Source organism: Pan paniscus, chromosome 1 (genome assembly GCF_029289425.2).
Source record: "Pan paniscus chromosome 1, NHGRI_mPanPan1-v2.0_pri, whole genome shotgun sequence".
NCBI classification, from domain to species: Eukaryota; Metazoa; Chordata; class Mammalia; order Primates; family Hominidae; genus Pan; species Pan paniscus.
Genome location: NC_073249.2, coordinates 67,714,740 through 67,728,783, shown reverse-complemented (window position 1 = coordinate 67,728,783; position 14,044 = coordinate 67,714,740). Strand labels below are relative to the sequence as shown.

General features: G+C 40.6%; 1 long non-coding RNA gene across 2 annotated transcripts in view; it reads right to left on the bottom strand.

Annotated features, from left to right (window-relative positions):
* LOC129397512 (uncharacterized) overlaps positions 1 to 5,404 on the bottom strand; it is a 29,838-nt gene extending 24,434 nt beyond the window's left edge. Inside the window, exons 1-2 of one of the 2 annotated variants that reach the window (XR_008624997.2) lie at positions 2,082 to 5,404; positions 845 to 1,030 (exon numbers count right to left, since the gene is read on the bottom strand). This is a non-coding gene — a long non-coding RNA (uncharacterized LOC129397512). The remainder of the gene's footprint in view (positions 1 to 844; positions 1,031 to 2,081) is intronic. The other variant, XR_010111879.1, reaches the window with a different exon arrangement.
* Between the last annotated feature and the right edge of the window lie 8,640 nt (positions 5,405 to 14,044).

Below are 14,044 nucleotides of genomic sequence, written 5' to 3'. Positions count from 1 at the left end.
AATTCCTCACTTGTCCAGAATTGCCCAGCTAGTTTGGGATAGAGCCAATATTCAAACCCAGGGCTGCTTGGCCCCCAAATCCATAGTCTTTTTTTTTTTTTTTTTTGAGACGGAGTCTCAGACTGTCGCCTGGGCTGGAGTGAAATGACGCGATCTCAGCTCACTGCAACCTCCGCCTCCTGGGTTCAAGCGATTCTCCTGCCTCAGCCTCCTGAGTAGCTGGGATTACAGGCACACACCACCACATCTGGCTAATTTTTTGTATTTTTAGTAGAGATGGGGTTTCACTATGTTGGCCAGACTGGTCTCGAACTCCTTACCTCATGATCCACCCGCCTCAGCCTCCCAAAGTGCTGGGATTACAGGCGTGAGCCACCGCGCCTGGCCTCCATGGTCTTTTGATAATGCTGGGGTGAGTCAATCTTTGATTCTATTTTACTGTGATAACATGATGTAGGATCAAATACTGACTCGTATCAGAAAAGTGATTCCTTATCTTCTAGTCTTTTTAATATTCTGTGAATAGTATATATTTCTTTTGTTAGAAAAATTACTGTACGCTACTATAGACTTCATAAACACTGTACACTTAGGTTTCACTATATTTATGAAAAAATATTTTTCTTTCCTCAGTAACCTTAGCTTACCATAATGTTTTTACTTTATAAACTTGAAAAAAATGACTCTTTTATAATAAGTTTAAAACATAAATACATTGTACAGATACACAAAACTATTTTTTTCTTTATATCCTTATTCTATAAGCTTTTTATATCTTAACTTTTTAATTTTTAAACTTTTTTGTTAAAAACAGACACAAACACACACATTAGCCTAGGCTTACACAGAGTCAGGATCATCAGTGTCACTGTCTTCCACCTCCACATCTTGTCCCATTGGAAGGTCTTCAGGGGCAATAACACACCCGGAGCTGTCATCTCCTATGATGACAATGCTCTTATGGAATACCTCCTGAAAGGCCTGCCTGAGGCTGACAGTTAACTTTTCTTATAAGTAGAAGGAATGCATTCTAAAATAATGATAAAAAGTAGAATACAGTAAATATATGAACCAGTAACAGTCGTTTATTATCATTTTGAAGTATTATGTATTGCACATAATCATGTGTGCTATCTTTTTATATGACTGGCAGCATGGTAGGTTTGTTTACACCAGCATCACAACAAACATGTGAGTAATACATTGCGGTACAATGTTACAATGGCTTTGTCGCTAGGTGATAAGAATTTTTCAGCTCCATTATAATCTTATGGGACCAATGTTATATATGTAGTCCATCGATGATCAAAATGTCATTATGGGGCACATGACTGTAAAATCTACATCTTGAGGACTGGCCTTTCTGACAGCTTTTTTTTTAGTTTTGAGGATCAAACCCTTGGGGCCATTGATTCATTGGATCATTCAGCAAATGATCAAATGGGTAATTTGCGGTACAATCTAAACAAAGGAAAACCTTAAGATGTCCATTTCTTCAAGGAACCTCTAATCTGGAACAGCAATAAATTCTCTACGCAAAAGAGAAACACTAAAGGCAGTAAGGTAACAGCTCTGAAAGTGCTAAAAATATGGAGGGGAGAGAGCGATAACTTGTATGGTCACCATTGACCTTGCTGATGCAGAAATAAATCATCTTTACTCTTCATTCTCTTGAATTCTCACCCACCCTGCCACCTCATCCAAAATTTGTTAATTCTATGTGCAAAACATCTTTCAAATCCACCCCTCTCTCTTCATCCTCACTGCCCCCATCCTAGTCCACATCAATGCCAGTCTTCTGATTTTCCTGTCTCTAGTCTGATCTTCTCCCAATGCACTCTGCAGAGTGACCTTTATGAAATGTAGATCTGATTATGCCACGTTCCCACTTTAAAAGCCTCTAGAGGTGTGAACCTATGGTGATCCTCTCACCGAGGCCTGCTATTTTCTCTTACTGGAACTCTGTCCCCTCCCCTGGGCACCCTCCCGCCTCTGGCCTAGCGAATTCCCTCCATCTTCCGGTCTCAGTTCCTCCAAGAAACCTTCTCACCTAACCCGTCCGGTCAGGGTACTTTCCTTACCTAACACCCACTCCCTCGTTTACTTCTCCTTGGCTGGACTGAAGTTGGGCAGGGCAGGGGCTAGTCTGCCTTCTTCTGGGCCCGACCCTCCCGGCCGGCACCACAGGCATTACAGGTACTCTGTGCACCCAGGCTGCGCAGACCCGCAGCTTTCTATCCTGTAGCTCACTTTCCTCTGAGGCGGGCTGGAGGCGGAGCTTGTCCGCTGGGGGTGGGGCTCAAAGCTGGGGCGGGGATACGGAGCAAAACTTAAGAGGAAGATGAGAAGCCTGGTTGGCCAGGAGGCTTATCTGTCAGGACAGGGGGCGGGGCCTGGGGGGCCGTACCTTTGCTTACCGCGAGTGGGCGGGGCAGGTTTTACCGCCGCGGCCCATCAGCGAAGATCGCTGAGCGGCGCCCGCCTTGCGGGCCTCCAGGACCCGGTCGCCGCCATCCGGTGGGAAGCCGGGTGGCCTGCGGGTGAGGGGAGCGAGGCGGACGGAGGGCACCCCACCCCCGGGGGGCGGGGCGGGCGGAGGGCACCCTACATCCGGGAGCCGGGGCGGCGCCTGGAGAGCGGAGCAGGCAGCGCTTTCTGCCCGCTGAGTGGGTCAGGCGCCGCCCCCTTGTGGTCTCGGCCGGCGGGCCGCCCTTTGGAGCGCGCGGGAACCGGACGCCCGCCCTAGGAGAGAGGATCCAGGAGACCACTCCGGGCGGGATCCGCGGAGCCTGGGGCCGGGCGGTTGGCCCACATTATAAGAGGGCCTGCGTTGCTTCTACCTCAAAGGCTTTAGGGTGTTTGTTAATTCCCCGTCCCCCAACCTGATGATGCTCCAGGTATTTACAGGCAGGTGCCCCATAGGCTGTTTACTGGGAAGCAGAATTGGTGGACTCCGTTCGGGGATATGAGGAAAGATCCATAAGCAGAGAGAATAAAGCCTTTGCACTTACATTTTACTTCTCTTATTCCTCACCTCTACCACCTTTCCCCTTGACCCCCAATGGGCTGCAGGTCACATCATCTTGTCCTTGATATATTCAGAAAATAGAAGCCCCTCAAACAACTTAGAAGCAGTCCCCGCATGTCACCAAATAATAGACCACAGCTGGCATGTGAATGCTACCAGTTAGAGATGTGTAGTAGTTTGTAATTTCCTCATGAATAGTTCAAACTAGAGATTTCTAAATTATTACTAAATTTTAGTATTAATCTAAATATTGTTAATAGATTTTTGTATTATTACTAAATGCATAATCTTTGGAGCAGAAGTTGTGGGAAAAGAATATTTGGACAAATACCTGACAAGTTACCCGGTATTTTACTTTCTTTGAAGCAATTAAAGAGGTCTGTGTCTTGTCTTGAATAATTAATTTACTTAGGTTGCTGTTTAAAATGCTTTTAAATTTTCAAAACACATCTGTGAGGAGAGGCCTCCACATCTTCAGTTGAAAACTGGAAGAAGCAAAAGGAATAGAGTGTTTATCTTTGAAAAAAGTACACCTAACTAAAATAATAATAAAAAATATGCAGGTGGATAGAAACTCAACAGCTTTCTTCATAGGGTTTGAAACCATAACTGAAGGAAAGGCTATCTGCTATCTCCACTTTGTCTGCCTCTTCAGTCATCTCTCATTATTCAACTTACCTTCTAGTCAGGTCAAATTACAGTTTCTCCAGACTCATATTGCTTTCATATATCTCTTTGTCTTTGTACATAATACTCCTTTACCTTCCTAATGCTTATTTTACCTTCGAAATTCAGCCAATGTATCAACTCTCCTAGAAAGTTCCATTATCTTTCCTCCAAGTACAGGTCTTTCCACTGTACTACCATCGAGTTCTGGGATGCTTCTCCTTGGTGGCACTTTTTATACCGTGATATAATTCTCTCTTTACTTATTCCTGTATCAGGTTGTTAGGGCAATGCCTTTATCTCAATATTCTGTAAATGTAGCATGGACGGATTGATGATGGACAGACAGGTGGGCGAGGGAATAGCTACAAGGATGGACATATACGTGGGAGAAAAGGGACGGACAAATGTATAAATAGATGTTTTAAGGTTGGGTAGGTGAGTGGATGGAACTAAAGCTTAGAGAGTAAATCTTGATGAAGACTTGTTGGGAAACAATTAAGAAGATCTTGATATGATGAGCTCAAGGAGGTTGATGGAAAGGGGTGGGGGATAGTTGAGGATCGGTCATTGAAACCATTATTTCTTTTGGAAAAATATTGAGAAAACATGTACTAAAGTTAATAAATGCTACTTTGTGAGGAAAAGATAATATTAGTTTGATATTCTTAGTATTTAAAGTGTAAAGGACTAACATTTCCCTCTCCTATTTAGTCTCCATTTCTTTCTTAATCTCTAGTGTAAGCATTATTTAAAAGTTATTTATTATAGTAAATATCTGGACATTCTCATCAGTGTGGTTATTCTTAAAAGTTGTCGGCAGGGTGCTATGGCTCACGCTTGTAATCCCAGCACTTTGGGAGGCCGAGGCGGGTGGATCACGAGGTCAGGAGATCGAGACCATCCTGGCCAACACGGTGAAACCCCGTCTCTACTAAAAATACAAAAATTAGCTGGGCGTGGTGGCGTGCGCCTGTAGTCCCAGCTACTCAAGAGGCTGAGGCAGGAGAATCGCTTGAACCCAGGAGGCGGAGGTTGCAGTGAGCCGAGATCACACCACTGCACTCCAGCCTAGGTGACAGAATGAAACTCCATCTCAGAAAAAAAAAAAAAAAAAAAGTTGTCTAAAGTATTTTATTGTTGTTGCCTAAACTAATTGACTTCTGTGCTTTTGGTCCTTTAAAACACTGTTTTAATAGTTACACTTTTTTCTGTAATAATACTTTACATGTGTTAAAAGAAAAACTTTAGACAAATTAAATTTACCAGTTTATTTGAGCAAAGAATGACTCAGGAATCATGCATCACTGAGAACCAAAAGTTCAGAGTGCTGCACAGTGTGAGCAATGGACTTTTATAGGCCCAACACAGAAGCAGAGGAGAGGAATCACCTGATTGGTTGGGCATGGTGGCTGATGCCTGTAATCCCAGCAACTCGATAGACTTACTAGGGAGGATTGCTTGAGCCCAGGAGTTTGAGGCTGCAGTGAACTGTGATCACACCACTGCACTCCAGCCTGGGCAACAAAGCAACCCTCCTGCCCCCACCCTGACCCCATCTGCTGTACTTACTGTCAGTAAGCTTGCTTTGGGTTTATGAGATCCAATAAATATGGATTCATATCAAACTGTTTGTCTCACCTTATTCATCAGTTGACACCTATCAAAGGCATATCCCGGGTACTGTTCTGAACATGTGAGGACAAGAGATTCAAAATGCTAAAGGCTCACAATATCACAGCAAGATGCTATTGGGAATTAGAGAGACCAGCATGTTGCTAACAAGAAAACCTGTGTATGTGATTGCAGAATTCTACAGGTGGTCTTAAAGAAGTTTTCTCATGGGCCATATTCATATTCTGTGCTTTATTCAGCTTCATATTTTTTCTCTAGCAAGGTATCATCAAGAGTTTGCAGGAGGACATTGTTACTCTTGCTGAAATTCTGTCAGCAGGACTAAGGTTACATATTATCATGCCCCTTCTGCTTCCAATAACAAATGACCTTAAAAATAGCATGGCCTGAGATCTATGCCAAGAAAATATCCACATTATATTTGTAATTCACACTGTTCTGAAGTTGAATTTGTGATTATTATATTGAGACTATATTAAAATACTTCCCTAGTTGTATTTATTATACTCATGAGATTTGGTGATTTATTATTAAACCTCTTAGAGTTAATTATGTTTATTGCCCCAGTCTTTTCTGAAGGAAACTTGGGAATTGTCTTTCTTATCCCTAATTAGGAAATTACAAAATGCTCTTCTGAGCACATGGGAATTGTTTTCCCTTGCTCCATGAGACTGACCCACCAGGTTTATTAAACAAAAACCTCTTTGATAACAGATCAAAATTTTAACTTTACTATTAAAATATATAAGGATATTCTATTAAATAGCAGATCAGCTTCACCCCTTCTAGTTCCTCATTTTACATTTTTGAGGGAAGAAGGGTTTTTTCCCTCTGGTTGAAAACATACTTTTAAAAAAAATAACAAAATTGCCAAGTTATAAATGTTGTATTAGTTTGCTAGGGCTGTAATAATAAAGTACTATAAGCTGGATGACTTAATAAATATTTCACCTCTCAGTTCTGGAGGCTAGAAGTCTGATATCAAGGTGTCTTAAAAGTTGGTTCCTTTTAAGGGCTGTGAGGGGGAGTCTGTTCCAGGCCTCTCCCCCTTGGCTTTGTTAATGGCCATCTTCTCCCTATGTCTCTCCACGTTGTTATCCTTCTATTCATGTCTTTTTCTGTGCCCAAATTTATGCAATGGACTGAAAGTGTCCACCCTAAAATGCATATGTTGAAATCCTAATCCCGGTGGGATAATATTTGAAGGTGGGGCCTGTGGGAGGTGATCAGGTCATAAGGGTGGAGCCTCATGATTGAAATTAGTGCCTTTTATAAGAAGAGGTCCAAGAACTGCTAGCTCTCCTTCTGCCATGTCATGATCCAATTAGAAGTCAGCAGCAGTCTGCAACCTGGAAGAGGACCTTCACCAGACCCTGACTCTGCTGGTGCCCTGATCTTAGACTTCCAAGCCTTCAGAATTGTGAGAAATAAATTTCTGTTGTTTATAAGCCATCCAGTTTATGGTACTTTGTTGGAACAGCCAAATGAATAAGACAATTTATATGAATAGACTTATGGTTCTGTGACTTGGTTTTTTCACTCAACATTTTCTAAACCTGTACTTACAGCTTTGCTTCATTCATCTTAACTGCTATTTAACATCCCATTATATTAATAAAACACAATTGATTTATGTATTCTTTTACTGATGAATATTTAAAATGTTTCCAAAGTTTTGCCATTAGAAATTATGCTGCAATTAATATTCTTACATATATTCATAATCTCCTCATGTATACTTAAATTTCTTAAGGGGGGTGGTCTCCTGCTTTGCTGATTGTGTTGCCTCATCAATAAAAAAGCTTAACTGCTTATCCTCAATATGTCTCTATTTATAAATTATATAAATGTCCTATTGTATTAACCTGTAATACCCATTATCAAATGTAATTTTTTTCTTAAAAGATAAGTACAAAATTCTACTATTTTCTTCCCATATCCCATTTGAATTGCTAAGGTATAAGGTATAGATATATTGATGATTACTGATACTACTATCATATCATCATCATCATACTGTATTATAGTATTATATCAATGTAATATTAAACATCATATTACTCTCCAAGAACTGTACCAATAATTTGCATTCCTTTTATCAGAGTATGAAAATTTCCATTTCTCCACATCCTTACCAACACTTGATGTAAATATGTACTTTTAACATTTTATTTTGAAAAAATTTCAAACTAGCAGAAAAGTTGTTAGAATAATACAATGACATCCTGTATAACCTCCACCTAGATTCACCAATTAATAACAGTTTGCTGCAGTTGCCTTTTTTTCTCTTTGTCTATCTCCCTCTTTTCTTTCCTCCCTTCCCTCTGTTGTAGAAAAAGCTAGGCTCCTGTCACACAACCAGGAAAATTTAGGCATGCAGACACATTGTAGGGTGAATAGGGCTGTTTTTATAGGGTGAAAAGGAAAAAAGGCAAGAGGAACTCTCAGCAAAGTGAGAGAGAGTCCTGCTAGCAGGCCCCCCACCTTACAGATTGAATCCCAGGCCACCACACAGGAAATGAAGAGGCCAGGCTCCTCCCCATGCAGGGATTTCCTCTGGCTCCACTCCCTTCCCCCAGAGCACAGGTGGCCATTATTCAGAGAGAATCAGTCAGGAAAGGGTGTGCTTTTTCCGGGACTAGCAGTCCAGTTCTTCAGCCTTCAGGCTGTTGTAGGCTTGAAGGTGGGCTTTCACCAGGGACCCTTGGCTGTCTCCTGTCTCTATCATTCCCCCTTCTAAAGAAGTACATCTAACTGCTGTTAGGATAAGGATAAGGATAAGGATAAGGATAAGGATAAGGATAAGGATAAGGGTTAAAGATAAGGATAAGGACAGTAAGACAATCTTAACTGCCTCCTGCTGACAGGGGGCGCTGTTTTGGGACTACGGCAGTCAGATCTCCCTCAAAGGCCTATATAACGGTTTCTGGCAAAAGGGGCCATCATCCGAGGCTCTGGATGCATGACCTTTTAGAGTTTGATGGCCTGAGGCGAGAAGAAACAAATCAGGTTGTTAGAAAATATGTATTAAAACGAAACAAGGTGAGTAAGGACAGCTCAAAAATCCTAAGGCCTTTTACCAGTTTGCACTGGGAGAAGGAGGCCAAAAGCCCAACTGGAAAAAAAACTTTTACCCTTGTGCCAGTATCTCAGGCTTCTGGGTTCCCTTTCCCCAAGCCCAATCCTATGCCAATGAGTTTAAGGTTTGGGAAATTAACTTTTTCCAGTTTGGAGGATGCATCCAAGGGGAGTTTCCTGTAGTATGAAGACACAATTACTTTTCAGTGAAGAGAGGACAGAGGAAGAAAAAGGAAAAAAGAAGGCATTTTTTTCAGAGGACTCTCAGGGGTTCAGGATGCATTTGAAAGGGATACAGACTGAAGATACATGGCTACTCATCTAGAAAGAGAGGAGCAGGTGTCCCTGCTTCCTTTCTTTCCCTGGAAAATACTCAGGGTACATGAGGGAGAGAAAGTGGGGCATTGCTCTTTGTCTCTTCCATCCTTGTATCCCCAAGTCCCAGTGACCATGACAGGGTGCCACCCATGGGTGTCAAAGCGGCTTTCACCCATTTTATCAGGGGGACCAGGATGGTGTGGGAGTATCTGCTCTTACCTACATATGCCCTATCTGCCCTGCTGTCAGTAGCCTTTGAATTCCTTAGACCTCACTTATGCCATGGATACTAGCATGACTTTTATCCATGAAACCGGAAGCTTGGTTTAATCAGCAGGAATTAGTCATGTTCACCTGTGCTGTGCATTTAATTTCTGCTATTGTCTGCCTCCGGATCCCTCAGATCCAGTTTTCTTTCCTAGGGCTTTTACCCGAGCCTGGAATTGAGTGTGTCTCTGGGGCATTGCATGGATTCCTTATCATAAGCCGAATGCTACAATGAAGCTGTGGGATTGAGTCCTCCTCCAACAAGGGAGAGAAAAGGACATCCAGATAATTGGTGACTATAGATATGCTTGCTAAGGTTTGGAATGCATGGGGCTTGGCTTTGGTTAGCTCTCTTGGTCTTACTTTCCCAAAAAGGAAACCTCCAGGTTATGGGCACCCTATTTATTCCCATCACCTGGCAGGAATTGCAGGATAATTGCTCAGAACTAGAATATTGATCCAGATTTTTATATCACCTATCCCTCTTGTTCCCTCTGAGCTGCAGCTGGAGATCACTGGTCAGTTTATAGGAATAAGCAGAGTTAGTTTAAAATGTAGGCAAAAATTTAAAAACAACTAATGAGTCTAGAATTTAATGATAAATGTGTAAGTTTTAAAATATAATTTCTCTTTCTTTAGTCCTCATTTATGTTAAGAACAAATCAGGATAGGACTGCATTATTTACGAAATAGATGTTAGTCTTATACTTGGCCTGATTATTTGCACAAAGTGCAACAAGAATAATTATTTCTACATAGGCCTTTCAGATTGGCTTTGGTGGAACTGTTCCACAAGGAATCTTCGGTAAGACCTTTTAAAGCTGAGCCCAGCCATGGGTTTGTATCCTCAAATACCTGTGAGTTGGGTAAACTCTGCTCTTCTTGAGGTCCCAAGAACATGTGGTTCCTGGGCCTGTTGGAAAGTGACATTCTTTACTCACTGCAGGTTAGGAACCGTGTATGGAGACTGTGTAGACAAGGGTATGAGACCTAGTTTTATCAGCTCTGCAAATCGAGCTTGACTCTTTAAAGGGAAGCATGCCCTTCCAGTCAAAGCCTTGGTAAAACAACCAGTTTCTCTAATTGCATCCTGTTGCAAAAGAAAATGGATTCTTATTGCACTAGATGCAAACAACTATATTGCCATATGTTAAGAATACTCACAGATAGTTTCCAAATTCCAGAGGAACCAGGCAGAGAGAAACAAACATGCTCCAAATTTTGTTCACACCTTTCTCAATTATTAAAGGCCATAAATAGTTCAAAATAAGTTTCCATAACTCTGAAAAACAAAACAAGGATTAACAATGCTCCAAGCAAAAATAAAAAAGATTACTGAAATTTTCTATTAGTTCAGTCCATTCAATGAGTCTTGTTTTGCTTGATATTCATGAGCATTTCAGCTCTTCATGAGTCCTGATGGAAATAACTATATTGCCATAAGTTAAGAATACTCACAGATAGTTTCCAAATTCTAGAGGAACCAGGCAGAAAGAAACAAACATGCTCCAAATTTTGTTCACACCTTTCTCAATTATTAAAGGCCATAAATAGTTCAAAATAAGTTTCCATAACTCTGAAAAACAAAACAAGGATTAACAATGCTCCAAGCAAAAATAAAAAAGATTACTGAAATTTTCTATTAGTTCAGTCCATTCAATGAGTCTTGTTTTGCTTGATATTCATGAGCATTTCAGCTCTTCATGAGTCCTGATGGAAATAACTATATTGCCATAAGTTAAGAATATTCACAGATAGTTTCCAAATTCTAGAGGAACCAGGCAGAAAGAAACAAACATGCTCCAAATTTTGTTCATGCCTTTATCAATTATTAAAGGCCATAAATAGTTTTTCCTTTATTTCAATGTTACAATCTCCAAAGTTATCAGAAACCTGTATTTGAGTGCACCTGGCAGAGTCCTGTAGCTTATTATAAACCATCTTTTGAAAAGGCTCAAAGCAAGACAACACTTTTCTGAATAACAAAATGTCCAGGGTAGTTACAGTCAGAAACACAGTTGACAAAGAAGGTTGGTTATCTCTGGGGTTTACAATAACTTAATATAACAACCTTAATTAGGATTGAGAGTATATACTTTAGACATTAGAATTTTAGAAATCCCATACAATTCTGGAATATATATTAATATTATTCACTAAAATATAACCTAAAGAAGATTGAACATCATTTTGGCAAACCCACGTACCTAAACATGTCAACTAATCCCGTTTACCTCCCTTTTGAGTATTCCAGGGGCCCTCTGTAGCATCCAAAAGCCAGGCATCAGGAAAGACAATTTTGAAACTGAAGTTTGATTTTGGGAAGCCGATTAAATATGTGAGAGGTTTAAAACACTTGATGTTATGAAACAGAATTCCAGATTACCATAAGTTATTTATTTTGCCAAAATTATTCAAAAATTTAAAAAAGCAAAAACCTTTTATAACCATTTACAAATTTTGCTAAAGAGCAGATTAGTACCTTAAGAGTATCTTGTTGTGCTTTTATTTCAATGCTCAATTTACATAAAAACCATATAATAACCTTTTGAATTTAGTTAATATGTTCACACACAGAATTTCTTTTGCAAGATGAATTTTTACAGCCTTTCCAGCTTGTTTGAACTTTGAGTTTTATCTTATCTAATTCAAAACAATCCTTTAACCCTAAGAATTTACATTTCCACACCTTCTTATAATCTTTTATTAAAAACACATTTTACTGCTCTTACATACGTTGCATGTAAATCTATTTCCAGTAGTTTCTATTACATGTTATAATGGTAATTCCTAACAATTTTTAACTTTAATGTAAAACCTGGTAAATTGTATTAATTATGTACTAAGTGAAGCCAAGGTTTGACTCCTTCCAGCATAATTAAGGGTGTGGTTGGTTCTGTATGTCCCCAGGCCTTACCAATTGTGAGGCAGGAAGTTGAGCAGTTCTCAAAAACCAAGAAAGCAGTTTATAACCCCAAAACATTTAGCAAACCTAGTATCTGACCTGCACAATCTAGTCCACCTATTTACATTTTGACGACATCTGCACTTTACCAATAATCTTTAAGGCTGTTTTTACTTTTCAAAGATTAAAATCATGTGAACTGAAGGGTACCACAGCTTTTATCTAACCTTTAAAAATTTTTTTGATCCAAGCACTTATCCTTAAGTCAATTAATTAGAGCTTTTTTTAAATAGACATCACAATCACAACACATATGTAACTACACAGATAGGCAGAAGAAAACCCAGCAGCCATACGAGTTTTCCTTTGCCAATCTCCTAATTGGATTATTGGCTTCTCATGTGTGCATTAAGAGTGGCAAGACAAAATGGAGAAAAAGAATTCGTTTGGCTGAGAAAAAAAAAAAAATTTCCAGCAAAACAAGATCGAAGAAAAAAAAAACATAAAGGCCTTTTAAATATACCTATAACTTGGATATCCAGTTTTAATTAAGCTGAGCATGCTCTAAGAAAATCCTTTTAACTCCATTATTATCCTACTTTAGCCTCACCAAGCTGCCAATATTTCTGGCTTTCAAACTTTACTAAACGTAACCTCACAGGTGAAACCAGCAAGTCTTAATTAAGGTTATGATTTAACTGCAAGTGTATGAGGTATTTTCAAAGGGGGTAAGCAGTTCTTACAAAATTTAGAACATTTAAAGGTTACCTTTAATGTAAATGGCAATCAGTAAATGGCAAAAGCCACACAGCTATCAACCTGAAAGTACTCATTCCCTAAGCCAGGATTGAATCAGCTGCCATTGTAAAGTGTTATAGGATAAACAAAATATTGCCACGTGGTTACAGGTCATGCTCCCAGGCACATGAAAAAAGATGGAGGCCTACAGCAAAGTTTGCTACTGACTATACAGAAAATCATGCAAAGCACACCAGATTGGCTACAGCTTAAGACCAACCTCACAAATCCTTTTACCTAATTAAAACTTTTCAGAGTGGCCAGGCGCAATGGCTCACACCTGTAATGCCAGCACTTTGGGAGGCTGAGGTGGGCAGATCACCTGAGGTCAGGAGTTTGAGAACAGCCTGGACAGCATGATGAAACCTTGTCTCTACTAAAAATACAAAAATTAGCCAGGCGTGGTGGTGCGTGGCTGTAATTCCAGCTACTTGGGAGGCTGAGGCAGGAGCATAGTTTGAACCTGGGAGGCAGAGGTTGCAGTGAGCTGAGATAGCACCACTGCACTCCAGCCTGAGTGTCAGAGCTAGACTCTATCTCAAAAAAACAAAAAACAAAACAAAACTTTGCAGAGAATATAAACAGTGATCCTTATCATTCCTGGCCTAGTAAAACATCTTCTAAAAGCAAAAAACAAAAACAAAAACAAAACAAAACAACTCCTTAAAAGTTAACTGCTGACAGGGTAGAGAAAAGGAAAGAAGTTTAAAGTGCAGGGTTGGAAAGACGCCTGGGGAAAGAACCTCTTATTCTTAACGCAAATGGTTCCTTTCCCCTGGGTTTGGACTGAGTCTGGCCAGTCAGCCCTTTGGGGCTGCCTTGGGGCCTGGGCAGCGGCTGTGGCTTATTCCCATTCTGTGTGACCTCACCTTACACACATGCTGCAGACACAGCCGTGTATCCCCCTGGGAGAGAAGGGGTGTTGGGAGCTGCAGCTCACCCAATCGTCCTGCACATGCCTGCCGCCATTGACGTGGGTGTGGACCACCAGCAATATTTTAAAAGATAGGTGCTGTTACTGTCTTGAAAAACGAAGAAAAATGCCATAGGACCAAAAGGCTCAGAAATGAAAGTGAGAGGTTTTGGGTCTGCATTTTACTGAATCTTCCTCAGATCCCACATTCTGGGCGCCAAAAATGTAGGAAAAAATGGGGTTCTTGTCACATAACCAGGAAAATTCAGGCACGTAGACACATTGTGGGGTGAGTAGGGCAGGGTTTATTGGGTGAAAAGAAAAAAAGGAAAGAGGAACTCTCAGCAAAGTTAGAGACAGTCCTGCTAGCAGGCCCCCACCTTACAGATTGAATCCCAGGCCACCACACAGGAACTGAAGAGGTCAGGCTCCTCCC